General features: G+C 45.1%; 1 protein-coding gene across 3 annotated transcripts in view; it reads right to left on the bottom strand.

Moving 5' to 3' along the window:
* OSBPL5 (oxysterol binding protein like 5) overlaps nt 1–22,913 on the bottom strand; it is a 164,034-nt gene that overhangs the window by 115,493 nt on the left and 25,628 nt on the right. The window contains exon 1 of one of the 3 annotated variants that reach the window (XM_054171908.1): nt 14,696–14,882. The exons of 1 other annotated variant lie outside the window; for it this stretch is intronic. The gene's annotated coding sequence lies outside the window, so the exon portion shown is untranslated. Of the gene's footprint in view, nt 1–14,060; nt 14,317–14,695; nt 14,883–22,913 lie in introns of those variants that run through there. One more of the 3 variants, XM_054171910.1, reaches the window with a different exon arrangement.

Below are 22,913 nucleotides of genomic sequence, written 5' to 3'. Positions count from 1 at the left end.
TGTGAGCCCACAATCAGGTGTGCCAACCTGATTTATCTGTCATGATTTCTGCTCAAGTCTCTGCTGGGAAACCTGGTTGGGAATTTTATGGAGTGAATGGGCCATTTCAACCACAGTCTATTACTAGCTTTTCACAAATGTTCCTTGCTGCTTGGGGAAAGAAGGGTCATCCATCAAACACCTTGGTGCCTCCTCTGCTTGCCATGTGCTGCAATTATGTGCTTTGGCACAGCAGATCTCTGGATGGCGAGCAGGCACGCTGCTGTTCTCCCCATGCACTGGAAAAGGAAAGGATACAAATTACAGCAGTCCAGGGCAGCCTTCATTTATTCTGCAAGGAATGGGATTTTTTTTTGAGAATACTGCTATTTATTTTTATAAAAGCCATTGTATCACTGCTGACAGCTTTCCTCGCCCCAAGAGGGATGGTGGTGAATATATACCTCAGTGGGGCGTCCCAGGATGCAAATAAAACTTCATGGAAGGAAACCTTTTCATCAGAAGGTACTTGAGCTCAGCATGCCCTGGGGCAGAGAGAGGAAGATTCTCTGTTCCAATTTTACACACACTTTGCATCATTTTACACAAATAGAGCAGCTGCTGTCCTGCATGCTGGAAAATTCACCAACACCTCACACAGGGCATGTCCTGCTTGCACCTAGAAACATGTCAGGTCCCTGACATTCTACACCCTCTGGCATCACACTGCCAGTCCATGAAGGTGCATGGCTCAGAGAAAAGAGGACCAGAGTGCAAGCACAGATGTATACAAAGATACATATTCAAGCTGTGAGTACAACCCATAGGCCTGATTTACTTCTCGTTCCCATCAGTTGTTTTGTGTGTCCCCTCGCTGATTTCCATGGGATCAATGCCTGAATGGATTTATAGAATTAAAAAAAACCCACAAAACCAAACACATCAATGTCAAGGTTACAAGAGATTGGAAACAATTTATCACCTCCTTTGAAAGTGTTTAGAGCAACTCTCCTGGGAAGCACTACACCCAATGAAGGAAACGTGTCTACCTGACTGAGGTGTCTGAAATAGCAGGAAGAGGGCTGTGGAAATAACCTAAAGGCTCTGGACTACTGTAAATCTAATTAAACCTTGATTTAACTGGGGCTGCAATTTTTAATCTGGAATTTATTACTACTAATAAAGAGAATTGCTGAAGCATTCCTTTTGTTTTCTTAACATCACTTAATCCATCAGTCCCCGGAATATATTCCCGGAGACAGACATCTATACTGGCAGCTTCTAGCACTGACACATCAGCTCACCCTTGGTTAATAACAACTAAATGAAAACACAAAAGTGTTTTGAATGCACTGATATTACCCTGCCTTAGCTCTGTCTTTCTTTTGTGTGACCACTGAGCCTCTGATATTTGTACAACTGCCTGATTTATTATTAGTTAGGTACAAATGAAAGACATTTCCTTGCATTACATTTACAGAGAAAAACACAACCTGATAAATGGGATTTTTTTTGTTAACAATCCATCCAAAGTCTATGAAGAACTAGTGAAAATATCAAGAAAAGACCCAGTAAATCAGCTGTGAACAAAACCAGAGGTGGACCATGACGTACTCTCTTCCCCACTTTCCAGAAGCTGCTCATTAAGTCCCATTTTCAGCTGGGGTGGAGACAAGCTGCAGAAATTCCCAGGATGAGATAACACTGGTATCTGATTAAACAAGAAACGCAACATCAATCAAGACAGACTTGCAAGAAAGATATCACTCTCCTGTGTACACAGGCACCAGCATTACACAATGTGTTTGCCCCAGAGCATCCTGCCCACCTGCTCCCTTCCTGTTCACCTCAGACCTGCCTAAGATCAGGACCATTTCTCCAGCCTCGGTCACAGTTTCAACCTTTATCTCTCAGCCTGCCCAAACAGTGCTGGCTAAACAAAGACTTTAGCAGAGGAAATGACTGCATTTTGTGAGAGATGTAGTCCAGAGAGCTTGAGCAGCACACAAGGCCAAACAGAGCAACGCCGGATGCTTTCACAAGGGAAAACTTCTACATCCTTTCTTACAGTAGGAATGATCCTACAGAGGAAAGGATGACCTCCAGATGCAAGTCATACTAAGGAAAAGATACTTTAAAAGTAAAGCTCAAGATTCTTGTACTTCCTGTGCTTAGGGATTTTCTAATAAGTCTGATTAGGTACTCTGCATGCATTTGCTGGGTGAAGAAGAGCAACGTGTTTGGTAGAAAGCAAGTACAGAAACACACTCTGTTACTCTGCACAAGCATCATAAGCTTTTAAAACATTTAAACATAAAAGTTTAGAAAAGCAGGCATGAATGTGACTGCCCATATTCCTTGGGATGGCAGGAAGCTGGGGATGCTTGTGTCAGTGGCTCGTTCCAGCTCCAGCACATTTCAGCAGCCACTGCCAGGGCCAATGCATGCGGAGTCCCAACACACACAATGCTCTGTAAGAAGGTAAAACCCTCTGAGCTGCCCAAGAGTGCTTTGCTAGAAATAATTCAAATGGCAAACCAGCACTTTTTGTAATAAACCCATTTCAAGTGGATCTGGTTTGTTCCCGACACTAATTAAGAGCAATTCTTGGCCAGCTAAAGATGCAGCTTCTGCCCACTGGACCTTCATGTAACGACACTAAAATGCTAACAGCCCTGGCTCACTACAGAGACTACACATGCTGTTTCCCCCAATACAGACTGTTCAACACTCCTTTTTTGAAAGTATTTACTTTCAAATTAATTTTGAGAGGGTTTTGGCAGCAAGAAGTGCAGCACAATTCCTCTGTCCACCGTAGCCATGTAATTTGTTATAACCCAGCTTTCCAGGCACACACTCTTAGATACCTACAGAGATTCTTTAAGGAGGGGTAGCAGCAAATGTCCCCTTATGAGAGAAACAACCCAGCACTCCCCTTTGCTCGTTTCCTTCAACAAAAATGTACCAGCTCTGCTGCCTCTGTGCAAATCAAACTACCCTAATTCTCAGCACTAATACTCATCAACCTGCCACAAGTGCCTGCTTCTCCCACACAGTAACCCTGTGAGGAGCCAACCAACACCTTTCGCTTCCATCTCCCCTGCACCCACCCAAGCTTCTGGTCATGGCCGGTGTCACAGCATCTTCAACTTGACTGCCAACCCTCATCTGCTACATTTAAGCCACAGCCATGCCTCCAACATGACTTCTGAGAAGATTCTCAATAGGTAACATGGAAAACTATTGCTAAATATTAGGAATATCTTGTGAGTATGAGAGATGATTCTAGCAGCCTTCTATATCAACTTAATGCCTCATTTTCCAAGTATCAACTTCTGATCATTTCTTTTGCTACTGTATTCAGTGTTCCAGTCACACATTTTCCTTCCATCTTCCCTATACCTGGCTTCAGGAAAGGACAAACCATTAGAACAGGGGCAGCTGCATAGAAAGGATTCTGCATTTGTATCAGCTGTTAATTCATCTTTTCCAAAGCTATGAATATCTGGAATTTTGTTTCAAGGAAGCCATGCTCTGTTTAACAACAAGAACAATCAAATGCTATGATTGGTATGAAGTAACTTTTTTCTTTGACCTTTTTATTACTGGCAAAATGTCATCAGACTATTAAAGTGCAGAGAGCACAGTCTGTGATAAATAACCTTGTGTTGCCAAATACCAGACCAAAACACCCCCTCGTCTCTGTCTGGACACATACCTTCGTTTTCCAGAATGGTTTGATTTATAAAGAATTACAGATAACCAACAGAGTCTGAATGCCAAGTGCAATACTGTGGGTGAGCAGGGCTCAGTCAATTCTTAGAAGCACAAACAAGTAGGGGGGGGAAGGAACAAAAAAAGCAAGAGCCACAATGCAGCTTTACTTCTCTCTGTGGCAGCTGCAAGATCACTGCTGGCACATCACATGAAATCTTTATCTGAAATACAGAATCATGAAAAATTGGACAGGACCCAGCAAAAAAAAAATCACAAGGATGTCTCCAGGTCTTAAATGAATTGCAATGAGAGATTTAAGGTGTTCAACCTTCTTAACTAATCAAAGACACTTACAGCATCACCTGAATGTAAACTGCAATTACTCAGAGGGAAGAGATGTCAGGAAGCTGGAAAAATGAAGCTAGGAAAAAACCAGATTAGAGAGAAAGTACACATCTATTATTGTAAAGATAATTACCCTTTTCACACACTGCTGAAAAGCACAAAAGAATCACCAACAAGAATTAAAATGCACAGGATGCCTAAGATACATGCTGCAATTCAACCAGAAACTTGCTAGCCTAAAATCTTGTGCCTTGCAGATACAAACTCAAATGAGGTCAACAGGGACACTTTTGGCTTTAAAATCCAGGATGCAAAGAAAAGCTGAATTGTCCAAAAGGCAAACTTCAGCCTTCCTACCTGAGCACATTGACCACCTTACAAATTCACCATGCCAAGTGCTGTAGTCTTCCTCAAGGCTGCCGGTACCTCGCAGCACTACAAGCAATCAGCAAAGTAGCCAGCAATGGGGTAACAAGCCAATGTTTCTTGTTAATCACTTCTAACCATTAAACAGTATATTTAATCTGTATTTAACTCTTCTAAGGTCCATTTCCTAATCAGCCTGGAGGAAAAAAAAACCTGCTTTACTGACTGGGAATAAAATAAACCTTTTTATTATTTCATATGCTGTTTCATTTTCTGGTACTCAAAACTAAATGGTACAGACATTTACAGCACTGGGAGTCTCATCTGTAGTTCATCTAAGACAGACTCACTGAGCCAACAGCTCAGAGCACAGTAGGGTCACCCATTAAAAATACTATGGCTTAATTCATGGCTTCCTATGGCACCCACTGTGTGTGCAGCTCAGCTCCTCTTCAAAACACTATTAAGAGCTACACTACCTAACTCACCATTTAATTTTGACATTAAATGAAAGCAAAGAGAGTAACAACAACAAAAGCAAAGCAACAAAAAAGGTGCAGTAAAAAAAAAAAAGAAGAAGAAAAAGATGGGTCTGAAGATTTCTCACTAGCTTCATTCAGAGAGTAAAGAGGCACAGTCTGGATGAGACAGGGCAGCAGACACGGCCAAATAACCCAGAGAAAGACATCAGACTCTCTTCCTACCCTCATAGCAGAGTCTTGTAGACCCAAACCCAATCCCCAAACTTACGCTTCGTTCATTATTTTTCCAGTGCAGGCAGAGGCACAGGGGTGCAACCAACTTCCCCACAGCTACATGAGGCCTCTGATGGAAGGAGGAACTAACACTGATCTCCTGAATCCAAAGCCAAATGCTTTAACCACAAAGTTATCCTACCTTCATTGCCTCAACCTGTCTGAATCCAGAAGTACCAAATTACTGGGGGAGGGAAGGGAAAAAACCCAAATACTTATCTGGAGTATTTCTGACCCTAGAGCAGACACTTCTTACATTGGTGTAAGTCTCTCCTACTGCAGTCCAAGGAAATTGGAGGAAGGGTATGAACTTTTAGTGCTCAAAATGCTCAGCCTTCTGAAGTTCAAGTGAGGCTGACACAGAGCCTCTATTAAACCAAGCAAAAAGCCCCATATTGCTTAATGCTTTTTAGACAGGGGACTGGAATGCTCAAGAGATTAAATAATTCATGCATAATTCACCCTTCTCCAGGGGTTCACATACGGACCAGATCCCAAGCGTCAAGCAGAATCACGCACATACTTCAAGAGATAAGAGAATGGCCTGAGTACAAGTCCCAGGAGACAAATCTTCAAATGGGACAAGTCCCTGTGGATCAGTGTGGCAGCACTCCTAGCAGGACAGTGAGAAAAGCCAGTGGAGGGAATACTGCAGAGAAGTGGTGTGCTGGAGCCCAGGGTGCAGAAGGTGAACAAACAAGAGAACGCAGTTTGGGTTTCCCCTTGATAGTTTCAGCTGCAGAAGACCTGCTGAAATCCTGTCCCAAATAAATCACTTTCATCCACATGCAGAGGCTGGGTGTGCTTACATTAAAAGCACAAAGTGTTTCTACACAGACTGGACAACTCTGCACACCTTGCAATCTGCTGAGGCACCCAAAGGGAGCCAGAGGGACCTGACCATCTGCACAAGCTGCCCACAGTTCCAGCCAGGGAAGAAGAGCAGCAGAAGCAGATGCTGGTGGATGGTGTGGCAAGCTGGTACACACCCACACAACCAGCCTGGGGACCTGAGCTGTTGTGACTTGCTGCAACCAGAAAACTGCAGCAACCTCCACCTTGCTCTGCAGGGCAAAGCACGGAAGGAGCAGGGCCTCTGGGGAGCCATGGTACAAACCAGTGCCATCAGAGCTGCCTCCTGCAATAGCATTTTCCATACACTGCCCCTGCTCATGTAGCTCCAGGCATAGCTTGAAGGTGCAATCTGCTTCTTCACTCTATTTCCACAGCCATTTGCACTTGTGGTGCCTGCTGTTTCCTTTCAAAACAACAAGTGTCCCTGAGGTGCAAAGGGCAGAAAGCTCTTCTAGCAAAACCTGGGAGTCAGCAATAGAGAGGGGAAAATAAATTATTAAGGCCTACCTCGATGCAGATTTTCTTTCTGCTGGAGCAAAACTTAAATCTCTTTCTTTCCCCATTGTGGCTATGATAATAATGCACAACTATTCATTATCCTCATCTTAACTAGAAAAGCCTCTTTCAATTAAGCACTTAATATAATTATGGTAAATTAAATAGAATTGAGGGGGGGAAAGGCTTTTTCAGAGCTATTATCTTACCTCTATGAAACTCTTATCATTTAAAAGTGAATCTAGCTATTAAACAATAAGGGTTTGTGTCTATTCAGTGAGCAGAAAAGAAAGATGTTCAGCTGAAAATTGTTCAAATTCTATTTCCAAATTCAATTCTACATCTCCAAGGGAAAAAGGGAGAATCTCATTAAGAATGGCACAATGTCCCTTTTTGCACTGTGCAGGCAGCATGTCAGCACCAATTCTCCCTTTGCTTCCATTCACCTCAACAAAGTTTCCTTGTTTTGAGGAAACTTTCCTTGTTATGAGGAAAGAATTTGCATCTTACAAAATAACACCACCACCAAAACCACAAACCAAGTAATCACCTTTGGGTGTTTTTAGCAAAGTTCCCTCCAGCTGACAATGTGTTAATGTGATTTGAGAGACACACAGCCTAAAAAGCACTTGGCTCCTGTGAAGTCAAGGGGAAAACACAGACCTCAAGAGGGTCAGGACATCAGAAACATCGCAGGAGGCCAGAAGGAAATCAGGTAAGAAGCCATGTGCATTTACATGCCATCTAATAAATATACAGTGCTCAGTGGGAAGAGCTTGGAGGATCCAGTTCTGCAAACACTGACTCGCACAAACAAGTCCCTATTTAGAGCAATCTCATTGCAGTCAGAGCAATTTAGTTTGTGAGGACAAAGTGCAGACAAGGATTTCATGCCTATTCAGATCTGTACCACAGAAGGATGTGAAAATCCCAAACACAGAGCTTCCCTAGGAGCTCAGTCTGTTTAAAGTAATAATAATAATGAAAAGACAAAACATCTTCAAGAGGTATCTGAAAGGGGCTCTTGGTAAATAGTTATCCTGTGTTGCCAAAAATAAATCAAACACTGGCTTGGTAATGCTTGGACTGGTACAACAAGCAATGTTTTTAATACAAATCTGACAGACCAGCCATCAGGAATAAAATATTAAGCAGGAAATAACTTTATTACGGTGTTCAGCAATTGGGAGAGCCTTAGCAATGATTAGCAGCCAAGGCTAGAACTGCTCTCCACTAACTGCTTCTTGTGGATATCAACAAAGCTTATACCAACAGGGTGATGGCAGCTGACAACAGCTTTAGAGCAGAGAGCAGCACATTGTGCTTTTCTGGGAAAGGGAATCTTGAGCACTGTAAGGATTACTGTGGTTGAATTGCTTCTGAGTCAGTCCATTATTGCTCAATGTTTCCCATTTGGTCCCTGCTTACCTTTTATTTCCTCGCGAGGATGCACCTGTTCAGAGAAAAGAATAAAACTGGCACTGTTGCACCTGCTCTCTCAACTAATTTAGAGGAGTTATTCAGTACCTTGCTCACACAATGGGATTATTTTTGTTTATATTACAGAATAGTCCAGCAGAAGCCAAGGCCACGCTGCACTAGGCATCATTGTGTGAACTTACAATAAAAGACAGACCTTGACACCAGAGAACATGTAATCCAAGCAGGCATAAGAGAAAATGAAAAAGGCACAGAAAGCTGAGGCTAACACACCCGGGCCAGGTACCTTCCCAGGCCACTCAGGAATAGGAGACCACACATCTCAGATACACTCATTGTGAGGGGATCCTGCCAGCTTCTCAGCATGCCTCACCCTCTTGGAAAAGAAAGCTTTCAGCACCTACGCTGAGGGTTTCCACAAGCCAGAACCTGAATACCAGCTTGGAAAAAATTAGGTTAGATGCCTGACAGTCTGGGCTGGGTTTACACAGCCTCCAACCTTGTCCACAACTAGAGCTCCCCAAGCCTGCTGCAATGCATAGATGCCTGAATAAATGAGTCCAGTATGTCAGTGTGCCTCCCAAGAGCTGGAGTCCGAGGAGGCACTCAGGTGGTAACAGTGGTTTGATTACAGGCAAAAAAAGTCTGGGTGGATCATTAAAAAAATATGGGGCCTGGTTTGCATCTCCTGAACCTCAATTAAAATTAATAGCTAAATAAAATCAATTTATAACCATTCTTAGCAAATGACACCTCCTCTTCAGTGAGGGGTGTCACAAAGGCAGAGCAAGACAAGGAAGGTGGCCCAGATGAACAGATGTTGAAATGGAAGGAAGAAAATCTATTTTAAACCAAATTCAAAAATACAAAGACTATGTTTTTCATGCCTAACACACCTGTGTCCTGCTCGAGATTGACAATAACAGAGAGCTCCATGGAAGGCAGCTAAAATTGCTGCCTTCCCCACTAGTGCTGTAATTTGTACGGTGTGTTCAGTGTTCACAAAAAGCCTTCATAATCCAAGTGAGGATTTACAACTCCATGTGAAAAAAATCGTTCAGGCCTGAACTGCCTTTGACCCATATATGAAAGAAAAGGTCATAAAATAATCTGCAAATCCAGACTCCTTTCCTTAGTAAGGTAAGGGGGGGGGGGGGGGGGGTGGGTGGGTAGGGGAGGAATATTCACTGTATCAGCAACTGTCAGGCTTGCATCATCGTGCCAGCTTCTTTTCAAATCAACACAGCAAGAAAAGACAGAAAGATTCATCTTATTAAATGGAAATCTCATCTGTATGCATCCATGCCAGGAGCTTGCCAGAATAACTCCCCTGACCCCCATTAATTTCAGTGGCAATTTCAAATTCAGCTTCCAGGGATTTTACAGATGAGGCAGCAGCATCTCCCCGAGTGAGTAGTGCAACATTTGATAAAGTACCAATAAAGCTCAGTCAACTCCTCCTACTCTATAAGTTATCCTCTCCTGATGCTATAAGTCATACCATAGGGGAAAAAAAAAAAAAAAGGCAAAAAGAGAATATTTAGAAAAAAAAATAATTAAAAACCCCAAAATGTTCTCTTCATACTGCCAAAATTACCCACAGAGAGTTACAGTTACTGGCACCACGCAACACAACAGAACTCCCTTCCTCTCCTTCCTGGGATGTGGCAATTGTTTGCTGTGAGGAGAGGATTGCCTGTCATAATCTGAGAAAAGATCAAAACAATTGAACAGTGCAATGCTGGCTTAGGCTATGCACTCTTAATGCCATCAAACACAGGTAACAAAAGTCAAACTGACTCTGCAGCACTAAAGGTGGGAAAGAGCAATAAGAAGCCAACAGTTGCCTGGAACAAATCACATTAGCATGGAAATGAAAGCTCCTCTTAGAGCAATCTCATGGTTTTACAGCGAGAAAACTGAAGGAGAACTAGCAGGTGACTGCTTTTGTGCTCAAAGTGCCAGAGTGCAGAAGGACCAAGTTCACATTCAAGCTTTCCACTCAGCACAGAACTAGACATTTGATCATTCAATGCCTCTCTTCCACATCTCACAGAAAAGCAGCAAGACTGCTTTTATCTCAGCCTCTGCCGATCAATTCCGACATCATACCCTTGGGACTCTGCTGCAGCAGCACACTGCTGTGGGAATACACACAAAATAGCTATTACATTGTTCCTTGGGGGCACAATTTCCCATTGATTGATTCACTAATGGATTGGACAGGAGGAAGCAGGCCGACTTGGTGTTGGAGTTTCCCCCTACACCCCTAAAGAATAGCTGCACATGTCCCACTTTATTAAGGAAGTGTACTTCTCTTTTACTTGGTTCATTTTATACTGATGTAATAGGGTTTGGGTTGCCAGAAAAACCAAATTCACACAGCCCTACAGCCAGTTCCCAAGAAACCAAAGCTTGGCTGAGAGTTTAACAAAACACATACCAAAAACATTACCAGGAAGGCTGCCAACGTGATAAGGTTATCAATATTGGCCCAGAGCACAGACCTCAGTGACACATCTCAAAAAGGAAGGTATACACCTAGCTGTTTATTAAACAGCAAAGAAAAGAGCCTTTTCCATCAAGAATTTGATTCACACATCCATAAATCCTTCAATACAAGAGGAAGTCATGGCACAACTTCAACTGTAGCTCTACAAATGCAGCATAAAACTCTGAGACTAGAGAAGGAGGACTATGTCCACAATTTTTTTTGTGCAGTTTCAAAGACAAAAACCCAACCCACACAAGCAGCTGCACTACTCTAACCTAGAAAAGACTAATCCACTTTTCACATCACTCTCTTTTTGTGATGGGCAGAAACCATTTAAGGGTGACTCCTACTAGTCTGCTGTCAGCTGCTTCCAATTTCGCAGACTATTCCCCTTTAATCCTGTGATTGTTTCATATTACACAGCTGCATACACAGTACCTAGAGCCTGGTGCAAGCTCCACACCCCTACACCTTGAAAATATATTACAACAATTCAGAAATGTGGAAACTATTTAAATAATCCTCAGCTTTTGAATCCCTCAGTGATAAAGTGCTCCTGGTCAGCAGGCATGATTTTGGGAAGTTTTTCTTACTTCCTGGCTCACCTGACCTCACATTCCAAGCTTGGGAGAGAACATCCATGAATTAATTTTGCTCCCACCACCTCTAGAGCAGCCATTGACAGAAGCATTTCAACAAAGAGGGCTCAGCGCTGCTGCTAAGTGAAGGCTGGCCTAAAATATACAGCATGGTAAAATGTGCTGTGTCCAATTAGTATCACAGCAGAAGCACGGGCTTTGTCAATTGCACAGGCAGGAAAACTGCTCCTGAAGAGCAACCCATCACAGTGAGGGGGGAGACATGAAGAAGGCAGGCAGGTACAATGGGAAGATGAGAGTGGAAAACCAGGGCAGCATGTAGACAGGTGCCTCTTGGGATTTGGGAGAAGATTCTCAGTAGCTCATCTTCTGGAGCAATAAAGCAGCAGGTCTGTCCAGGATGTACACATTCCTTAGTCTTCCACAGAGGCTCAGTAGCTGCTTATCAAAAGGGTGTTTTTCAGGATGGTTGTCTCCTTCCTCCTTCATCACATGGCCAGAAAGAGCCACAGTGGTGGGGAGGGGCTGGGATGAGGGCAGAAGCTGTGATTTAGACACAGCCCTGTGCCATTAAATGTACCACAACCACACAGCTCAATGAGAAAGGCTGAGAGCTCCACACGTAGCAGCTTCTGGGAGGAGTTTGTTCAGTCTCAGAAGCTCGGTGCTCTGGAAAGAACAGCACAAACACCAGCAATGACAGTCAGGAGCCTGCACTAGGAGAAAGCATGCCCAGCCCCACTGAGATAGGCTGGCACAGCAGGTCATCGTCATTCCTACCCAAACTACTGTGTATTTGGCACTTGGATTGTCAGTTGCCATTCCCCAGGCTGCTTGTGTGTCCTTTACCTTAGTAACTACAGCAGGCATGCACAAACACCTACAATGTGCTGCCAGAGACATCTCATGTTGAGAAGTGGAGGCGTGAGGAGCAGCATTTCTGGATGAGAAAAGACTCTGCTATTAATGCTCCAGAGCAGGGAGGTCAGAAGAAGAAACACTAAATGCATCCTTCACCACCCCACCCCAATACAACAAGAGATCAAATAGCACAAATCTGTGCAGTTGCTGAGGGAGGTCTGTGTTCCATGTCTCAGAAGAAGCAGGACCCTGCTGACACGCTCTAGGGCAGTCTCATGTTTGCCTCTTCAGCCCCTGATCTTTACCACTGGTGACACTGACAATCTCACAACTGCCTCCAGCAGGTAACAGGTCCCTTAGACATGAATGTGTCTAACCCAGTTCACATCAGCTTCTCGAAAATGTTTATGATCTATGAACATTATATGGATTAGCTGACTCTGAGTTTTGCTCTGAACACAGCACACTGACTTCAACACTGCACATTACAGGAATGGCCTTTCCCTGGAGATATCCCAGATTCCAAACCACAGCACCATATCGGACACACAGCCATTTTTCCCTGCTGTAGCCAAGAAAGCACCTTGCTAAATCCCTAACCCAGCAATGGAGACTGAACCACCTGTACTGTACAAGCCTCCCTCCCACTCACCTGATGAATCAGTGTTGCAATAAAGCACATGGAAATTAAATTAAGTACCATGAGAAGATTACAGCAGTAAATCTGCCTTTCGGTTACATTTGTGTAGCACCATGACTAAATTGTTCCTTAGGTTCACATTGCCCACTTCAGACCAAAACAGGCTCTGAGCAGGACTAGGGCCTGCATTTTTAACCTTGAATCAGAGAGCTGCCATCCCTACCTTGATCAAGAGTATCACAAAGAACGAATCCCGACTGCCATGCTGCCCCATACCTTTTCAGCCCAGCTCAGACATCATCCTCCTCGCCAGGCTGGGCTGAATGTACTCTCAGGGTCACCTACCATCCCATCACAATCTGCTCTGTGGAGAACTTCCCCATTTACAGCAAGAAAACACCAGGCAGAGGGGATGCCACTGCAGAGCATGACTTGAGGCTTATCTCCCTCCCTCTCCACTCGCACCTCTTTGGAAACCTGCTGCCAAGGAGGAGAGGTGGCAGCTGGGGGACACGTCCAATGCAGGGCTGCTCCACGCTGTACAGACACTGCTGAATACTATTATCTCCTTGCAGCAGGGCAAAGGCAGGGAAGGAATATTTTGACAACAAAGATGCTGGTGCAGCCGCATGGAGCAATGATGTGGCTGCACGGCTTAGAGAAGTTTCCTCCTCACTTACGTTAAGCACTTTAGGATTGTGTAGCTCTCTAAAGGTTTCTTATCCAGCAGACATTTTTATGTGTTTATGCATTTATTCTTCTGGGAATGCTGCTTCACTTTGCTTAGTGCAGGCTAAAAGCATTTCCAAACTCGGGTCTACCTGGTTTTCAGATAGCTATGCAAATGATCTCCAGCATGCCTATAGGGAAGGTAATTGCTGTCCTCACATGTAGCGAACTCAGCTCGGTGTAGTCTCCTGACTATTTCCTCACCATCGTGGAAGAAGTGTGTTAAAAATGGGTTCCACCAACCCGATAAGCCCACACAGCTTAAAGACTCGATGTCACCTTGACAGCCTGCAATCCCCCACGCCACGACAGCCAAACCCCAGCCATCCAGCCCTGATGTGGAGGGTGATAGCCCACAGCTCCCACTTCTAAAGCCCAAACGGCAACAGACACAAACAGAAAGGGCAAAAGAGCCTCACTACACGCAACCTCGGTACCACGCGTGGGCAAAAGCAGCAGGGCTACCTTCCTAGGGCTGCCAAAGCTCAGCCTCTAACTGAAAGCACTCCGCTCGCAAGACGACTCCGGGGTACCACGTTACGCTCAAAAATCGGAAGGCTAGCTGCCTGGGGTACATACGAGAGCAGCGGCTGGCTTGGGGCAAGAGACAGAATGGATTTATTGGGGTAATTGGGGGGAGGAGGAGGTTACTTGCTTTGTGAGGGTATTTGGGGAAGGATAATCTGGGGGGTGTTGGGGGTGGGTGAAAGTGGCTTTTAGGGGGTAAAGGGCTCAGAGACAGTCAGCCCCGAAGCTGGAGAAGTGGGGAGCCCGGCGCGCCTTACCTGGTCGGGGCGGCCGAGCCCCCCGGGCGGCGCTGCCTTCAGCAAGCCGCGCCCCGCCGCCGCCGCGCCGCCTGCATCGCCGCCGGGACACGCGTGGGATGGGGCCGAGGGGACACGCGTGGGCCGCGCCGAGCTGTCCGCCGGCGGCACGGAGAGCGCAGAGCGGCGGGCCGCAGCCGGACAGCTGCTCGGGGGAGGCGGCGGCGGCAGGAAATACCAAAAGACTGATCCAACCACGCTAGAGAGGGAGGGAAGAGAGGGGGGAATAGAGGGAAAAATAGAAGGAGGAGGAAGAGGGGGGAAAAAAAAAAAGGAGAGACAGGAGAAAAAAGAAAGGAAACGTACAAAATCCGGGTGGGATCGGCTCGGCGCGGAGCGGGAGCGCCCCCAGGACCGCCCCGGCCTCTCTCCGCCGGCCTGGCGGTCCGGCTCGGGCTGTTATTCCCCCTGGAGTTTGTTTCTTCCTTCTCCCCCATGCAGTGAGAGGCTGAAGCCAGAGCAAAATAAATAATGCCCAAAAATACTAAAAAATAAACCAACCCCACACAAAAATTATGCAGCCCCCTCCCCAACAAGCACTCGGCCATCCCTGGGGGTTCGCGACGCCATGGGCAAGGTAACCGAGAAAAGGCAACCTGGGTAGATGCCCTGGCTGAAGCCCTCCAACTGCAGCAGCACTGGGTCTCAGCATCCAGCCATAAGCCTCCTCCGACGCCGTGACTGAAAGGCGCCCATGCAATGTGCAGCCCCTGCCACACAGCCGAGCACGCTCCCAGCCTCGCCAGTGTATCCGGAGCGAAAAATCACCCCCATGGCCAGCACGGACCCCTTAAGCTCCTCCACACCAAGAGGACAGTCCAATCATCGCATCCCTGGTAGCAGCGCGCCTGCCCCTCGGGGGAGACCTGACTTCACAGGACCTGATGAAACAATCACGGGCAGAAAAGGGTCCATCCACATGCATCTAAATGCTGCTTCCTCTCCACCCGGTGGATCTCAAGGCTCAACACCAGACCAAGAACAATAAACCAAGTGGGACTTCATGCTTCCTTCACCACCATGGGGAAAAGTAACGCTAAAAGTCCACCCAGACTTGGAGTAACATAAAGGGCACCCAAACTTTCTGAAACCAACATCACATGAGGCAGCAATGTGACCAACATGCATGTCTGACTTTCATCACTGAGTCTGAATCACCCATGTGCAGCTGAGCACTTGGTACAAAATACAGCATGGAGTCAGACTCATGCTTCTGAAACCAGAAGTGTGAAATCAGATGCCTGAAGTGCTCTGCTACCCCACCCTTGACAACAGGAACTAAATCCTTTTTCTCTGTAGTGCTACAGCTTCTAAATCAAGACAAAGACCCATAAGCTCTAATGATGCTCATGCTACCCATCAAGCCAGCTGCCAACTCTAAGGAGCAACAGCTCATTAATTGAATGGTCTCCCAGATCTAAGAGGAAAACTCCTGAATTCATCCAAAACTGCAAGCTCAATTGGACCAGGATATAATTTCTCTCACCAACTACAATCCATCCAGGGACTACAAGACTTCACCCCACATCACTGATTGCCATGTACCTAATGTTAGCTTGTAGTGGTAACTGATTTTCTCCTAGTGCACTTGGTGGGACAGAGCAATGCAAACTATACCTAGCTAGGAATACAGCATGGAGAGAAAACTCAACCTCTATGCTCTTTCTTAGAAGTTCTAGTACAAAGCAGGACAGCCTAACCTGTCCCTGCTATTTAGTAGTTACCACGCCACCCACTCAAATGAGCCCCTGAGTCACTTGCAGAGCAGGTAATAAAATTCACCTGTATTTGCAATGAGTTCTGCCATCATCTGCAAGCTGAGGAGAGCTGTCAGGATTCCAGCTGCCTGTAAATCAGTTGGGACTTTGACTTAATCCTCACCATTTTTTTTTTCCCTGAGGGCAAGTCTGTACTGTGCAATGGGGCAGGGCACTGCACAGGGATGACAGGAGGAAGATGAGGCAAGGCCTCTTGTCATCCTGGCTCAGGGTACTGCCAAGCAGACCCACACATATTGGAGGCAGAAGCAGCTTTATCCAAGCTTATACTGCCTCTCCCTCTTGCCTTGTCTGATCCAGGCTTCTCTCTGTGCCCTCTGCACCTTTCACCCTTCTGGGTTTCGGGTCGGCTCTGTCAAATGCAACCAGGTAGTTTGCCAGCACCTTGCCTGGTTCAATGGCTGTTCCATTAAACCATGAACTGATCCTGCTGTCTGCATCCAGACTGGTTTTGTCCAGCCATGGCAACAGAAGTGGCTCCTTAGCTACTTTGGTACAGAGATCTAGGATTTCTAGCATCCCTACATGAATCACAGTGGGACTGTCCACTTCCCAAGGACTTCTGTTTTAAAAGTATTTAAAACCCTTTTAAAAACCCTTTAAAAAGGTATTTTGGCTTAAGTTTCCCACTAAATTATTTTCTTCTCAAGCAGCTATTCCATGATTATGAATATTTTGTCTGTTCACTACCACATTGTCACACAGAGCTCACTTGATAAAAAACTGACCATCCAAAAACATTCCCATCAAAACAATTAGAGACTCTGATAAAGAAAAATGCTTTCCTGTGTGCTCTAGGGCAGCACATGTGGCATTACTGATGGTGTGGCAGGGGGATTGAAGCTGTAACTGATCTCTAAGGTCCCATCCAACCCAATCCACTCTATGTTGCTGATTCTATACACCATGCAGCAAAAGGCTTGTCAGTTAAATTGTCGGTGTTTTAAAGCAAAACTGGACCATCTGAGAAAATGTAGATGAGGCTGATGCCTTGCATCACATAGCCATGACATTTTTGACATGGTCCAGCGAGCCCTGAAATTGGATTTCCTGTGTCTTCAGACCTTGCACCAGATGGGTCCTCTGTGGGTTAGACAAGAGCAGCACCATTCATCACTTCCCTGCCTGTCAAAGACAGGACCTGGACCTATTCTCCCCCTTGTAAATCACCTACAGTGGGGAAACTGAACCATGCCATCACCAGTATTTTTAAAGACTATTTTCCACAGCCCTCTAGTGTCTGTTCTGTTAAAAAGCTATTCAGAACACAACACATCTGCTGGGGCTCTGCTGGTGATGATTACTTTGCAGACGCCATCTGCAGTTCATGCAGGCCTACCTGAGCTACCTGTAAAACCCTAACGGTGGCTGAACTCATGACCCAACCCTGCACTCGAGGTGAAGTTGGCTGTGTGCACCAGGATCTCTGCTAACATCACCTGAGCTCTCTAGCTTAATGCTAATATTCATCAGTGTCCCCAAGGTATGACATAGCCCATCAACAAAAGCTTTGTGATGGAAGCACCTAGTAGGTGGGGCTGAGGTCCCTTCTGGCTTCAATTCTCCTTAGCAAGAAACTATCCTCCCTTTTAGGGGGTCTGCAGCAATGGTATTCTCTTTGGACACTTGCCAGTGTGTGCCATGCTTGCCTTTCACACCACAGCAGTATAACTCTAAGAGGGCTTGTAAACTGGTGTGAATTCTGTCACAAGCAGGCGTACCAAAACCAGCAAAGCACAATATGCTGCAATTGCAGTGCTGGGAGAGTGAAAGTCAGAGTGATTCAGATGTGTTGCTCCAGCCCGTACAGTCCAGTAATGCAGCCCAGAGAGCTTAACAGTCATGACACTTAAAACCAGTATGTTTTGTCTTTTTATGACAACCACAGGACACGTGCAACACCACAGTATCAGTGCTGCTTAAGAACAGTACTAAAGGCAGACAAGGAGATCACTCAGACCATTCAGGTCAGCAGCCTGCCGTTTACCCTAGGAAATGATTGCAATGCTTTCCTCTGCATTAGGAATCCTTCACCTTTTGCTGACTGCTGAGCTCCTCTTCTCCCAGCAAAGATCAGACACCACTTGTGTGAAATCCAAACACCATTAGACCTGCATTTTATGCTTCCCTGTGTCTCCCAATGTATCTACATAGTTCTACAAGCTCCCATTTATGGCTAGAAAGGTCATTAAACCATAAAAGCCATCAGATGTATTTATTGCCCTCTATTAAAATGGAAATGGAGAACAATCATACTCCTATCACGATAATTAGTACAATGTCTCTACAGCCATAACCACATTAATCAGAGATCATAGGAATGGTTGTTAGCATTGCAAGAGACTTGCCCTTAAGCTCGGGGCACACAGCAAGAAGCAGGAAGCTTTAAAGCAAATGAGTTAGAAAAGGAGTTATTAAACATGGTTCTTTACCATTAGGCATAAGTTTCAGCATAGCTGTGTACAATTAATGACAAGAAGAAGATCAGTTTTACCAGCTTGTGTTTCCCAGTCCCAGTGCCATCACTGGGCAGAGCAGGAGTTTCTCGTGAACAAATAGCAGTCTGTCTGCTTAGAGCTCCAAAAAAGTAAGTCCACAGCTAAACATGTTTGCTCATTTTACATGCTGACAAACAGAGCTGCTGCTAAATCAGGTTCCTAATTGTAAGTTTGCTTAGAACGGGTCTCCGAGGGAGCTAGAAAAAACCACAGCCAGCTCCCTCAGAGCCAGTAGAGATAGGAGTCCTCTTGTGGTAAAAGGCAGAGGAAAATTTTCAGCAGCTGATGATTGCTGAAAGTTGAGGCTGCACGGCAGCTAACAGATACAGGGAGCACCGGCTTTGCAAAGAGTTTCACACCACACTGAAGAGCAGAAAAGCAGCAGTGTGAAGACTTTGCAGCTGGCAGTGGGCAAGCACCAAAAGGAGCAGAATGCCACTGTGCTTTGATACTGCAGACTGTGCTTCTGTTTGCTTTAGCAGCTCCTGTCTCTTAGTGTGTGTTCCCTGCTGAGATGATGTCTCTGGCTGGTGGGGGTTTTTTGATTCCCTCTATTAACAGAGGTAGTTTTTTTCCTGAGTGTTTCATTAACAAGAACTTTTTTCCTGGCTCATATATTCACTGTACTGGAACACAGGGCAGCTCCTGTCCTCCTTGTCAGTGTGCTGCAGAGAGGGGCAGATAACACGATCCTAAGATCTTATTTAGCTCCCGCTGCTCTGTATTTCATCTCCTTTTCTGCAGTGTTGTTTTCTACCTGCAGTAGTCCTTATGGGCTGCCTTGAGTTCAGCTGAGGAGACATTTCTGGGAATGATGGATGTTGACCATATTAGTGCCATGCTCCCTGCCTGGAGCAGTGTTAGAGATGATGGAGCAAGTAATCAGTCAATAGATTTTGCTTTACCCAACACTCTGTGGTCAAGGGATTTTCAAATGTTCACATTTGGGCTTTGGGTCACAGCAAAGAAGTTATCTGGCTAGGACTTCCACCCCATGGGCTAAGCCTCCATAGGGCTCACAAGCTGCTCACAGCTCTAATGCTCCTGTAAAAGAGGGTTTGAGCTTTCAGGGAAGAGTGTTCCAGAACAGGTTGTAGCAGAGGCTTTGGAGGCATTTCTGCAGACCTGCCGGTAACACCACACATGTTCTTACCTGCTTTGTTTTCTCTATAGGACCTGTCATATCCTTGGGTGGTGCCCTGCTCTCTACAGCCTTAACCACAAGGGTGATTTTCAGGAGTAACATTTCAACCACTTCTACCCAGACCTCATTTCAGAGAGGTGATTTTAGGTATCTTCTATTAAGGAAGACTTCTTGGGCAAATCTCACCCTCTCTGCCCTGCACCTTTGCTAACATAAACTTCTTTCTCAAGGGGTCAGGAGTCCTAGACTAAGGTCTATGCTGGGAGGTAAGGCTGTACTTCCACACACCTTGGACTTGTTACACCTGGAGTCAAGGTTTAGTGGTGACTGCCTGAGGCCCTCATTTCTAATTACTCATCTGAAGGTTGTTCACATCAAGCACCATGGACCTGTTTTATTTTCCTCTAAGCTTCTAAGAGAACAGGTTAAGATGAATGTTGCTGCTATGGCTTCGGTGCAAAAAACAGATCAATGAGTTTGGTCACCACTGATTTGCTTCTGCAGGTCTGGCTAGTCACTAACTGCAAGTCTCCTCTCAGAGGGCAGCTCAACATGCTGAGCTGATCTGGTGAGCAAGGTTCCTTCTGCAGCAGGCAGCAGGCTGGAAAGCAGCCGAGATATCCAAGATCTGACAAAATGTCCAGAGAAATCTGGGCTAGATTTCAAAACCCTTGATAAGACATGACATGAAACCAATTTGCTATTCAAAAACATTCCAATAGCCCTTGTTCTTGGTCATATTTCAAGCTAATTGCAAAGCAAGCTAGCAGATACAAAGCTCTGAGGGATAAAACAAAACCATACACATGTATGTAAATACATGCCTACATGCATACAAATATAGATGTGGATGAACTTTTTGCATGGCTGGATAAGGCTGGAACATCCACATCAGTATGGATGGCTGACATCTTTCAGAATGATTACAGCTAATGGGAAATGTCCATATAAAGTCAATCTTTATAAACAGGCAGGCTTTTTTAGTTTAGTTTTCTTCCTGCTCCAGATAAACTTTGGAGCAGATACCAACAAGTTTGATCTGCCTGAGTGCTGCTGTCATATGGGAAATATTACAGTGAGAAGAAACACACAAACACATGCCTCTCTCTCAAAGATTTGATCATCAGACTCAGATGATGACACACAGATTTTGTTATAAGGCAGTACTAATCTCTCTACACATATCTATTTATTTATTGACTGATTGATACTTTGTCCATAGACAGATCTGGATCCATGCAGATGTGAAGTCATAACTTAGTTCAACTTCATTCACTATTTCACTCTCTCCAGAGAGAGGCATTCTGACTTACAGGTGACTGAATCCAGTCCTTGACAGCAAACATAATGCTGTTGATTTGGAATTCAGGACAAAGTCACAAATCTATTAGTAGCTTTGTAATAACATTATATCATATTCCTGAGCTTGCAGCTGCTTTCAAACATTACAGGATGTGTTTGTTTTCATACCTGACCCCTTTTATTTTGCCTCACTGTTGACTCATTCTTGCATCCAGCTCATCCCTGATAAATTATGGAGCCTCTCACAGCTTCTTTCCTGCTTTGCTCTCCAAAATCCATCTTCTGTCTCCATCCATAATCAAGCAAAAAAGGCCCCTTGACTGTTGCAATTCATTTTAGGGATTGTTATTGCTGAATGCCTCCCATGAGCAGGACACCTGCACTTGCCACAGGGGCTTAGAGGAGAACAGGAAGAGAAAATGCAGCAATATTTTCTGCTACTGCTGAAGGGCAGCTGGCTTATTGGTTTGTCTGCACAGAGGGATGCCAGTATCTTTGTCCTCCTTTTGCTTCAGAGTGAACATCACAAATTACAATTGTGCAAGAAAAACACAAAAGAGTGAAGACTGAAAGGAAAAGATCTGTTTTCCCAGAACAGACCTAACACTATCAAAGACCACATTCTGACTCAGAGCCCAAAAGGGCAACGTACAAAGGTTGTTCCAGAGCAAAACATCTATTTCTTTTATGCCACAGAGAACTTGACTTGACCCCAGACCCACTGATTAGATTTTGTTCTACTGAGGTCCAATCACAAAGGCAGTCTCACAGGGGATGGCTGGAGGTGAGGCTATTTGAGTATTTGGAATAATAACTTTGGGAAGCGTGGTGGTGACCACACATGACTGTAGATATTTGCTCCCTCATTTTGTAAATAAGGTTATTAATGGCCAGGTTGATGAACTTCACCATTCCACTGCCATTTATTATGTCTCCCGATGCCCTCGCACGTTGAAATCAGGCTTGCTATGGTGTGCAGCTTTCTCATGCTGCTGCTGCTGCTTTAGCAAGCAAGAGCACATCTGTAGGGTAAAGAGATTGGTATTGAGGATGCAACATTCACCCTATTTGCATTTCAGAGTGCTGGCTTTGGACTAGCTTTAGTCTGGTCCCGTCAAGTCAGCATCCATCAGCAGCTACAGTGAATTGTGTGTGCTCCTAGAGTACATCTTCCCATGCTGTTTCACTCAAAGGGAATCCAGGTGCATGTACTCCAAGAGTGCTCTGGTTGTGAATCAAAGAGCAGTAAATAAAGATGATGGGGAGATTTACCTCAAAACCACACTGCTGATCTGTCTGAAAAAAACAAGAGTGACACATCTGAGATATGAGCAGACTGCTGACTGAAAGAAGAGAGGCTGGTGGGAAAAGTACTGCTGCATGCAAAGAGACAGATTTTAGGGTAACTTGTCAGCTGACTGTTAATAGCTCCTTAGGTTTGTATAAGCCCTGGAGCACTTTACTTAGCCCTTTTATCATACTCTCTCTCACTAGGCAGCGAGGGTTGGCTGCTCCTCCCCACTTCAAACCTAGGAATGGATATTGTGGAACATGGCTGTGTGGCAAAAGGGGCAGGTAGCCTGCACTGGGCACCACTGGAAGCAGAACCTGCAGCTAGAGCACCACAGTCCTACATTCCATCCAGGCCCCCTACTGGGTGCAAGCCTTGTCGTGGGGCCAAGGGCTGCTTCCTTCAGCCAGACACTCACATGGTGGGTTTATGCTACTGTGCTGAAGAAGAACCATGCTACAGGTGGCAGCCATCCACTTTGAACTCTCATGGTAAACACAGAGGGATTAAAAGCAAGATCAACTTCTAAGAACAGATGTATTTTTCAAAAGGCAATCTGAACTACATATCATGTTTTAGAACAACAAATGCTGCCTGTGGTTATAGAGACCAAGAAATTGTCATAAATATACAGATACATAAAATATGCTAAAGTGTTGTTATTTGTATTTATTTTGCATGACTGTAAGACTCAAGGAATAATGTTGATCAGGCATATTTGAATGAAACCAGAGTTCAAGACCATCAAAGTCTTGCTGCTCAGAACAAGAGACCCTCTGGGACTCTGTGACATGCAATTAA

Source organism: Dryobates pubescens, chromosome 22 (genome assembly GCF_014839835.1).
Source record: "Dryobates pubescens isolate bDryPub1 chromosome 22, bDryPub1.pri, whole genome shotgun sequence".
Taxonomy (NCBI): Eukaryota; Metazoa; Chordata; class Aves; order Piciformes; family Picidae; genus Dryobates; species Dryobates pubescens.
This window is presented reverse-complemented; position numbering and strand designations above follow the sequence as displayed.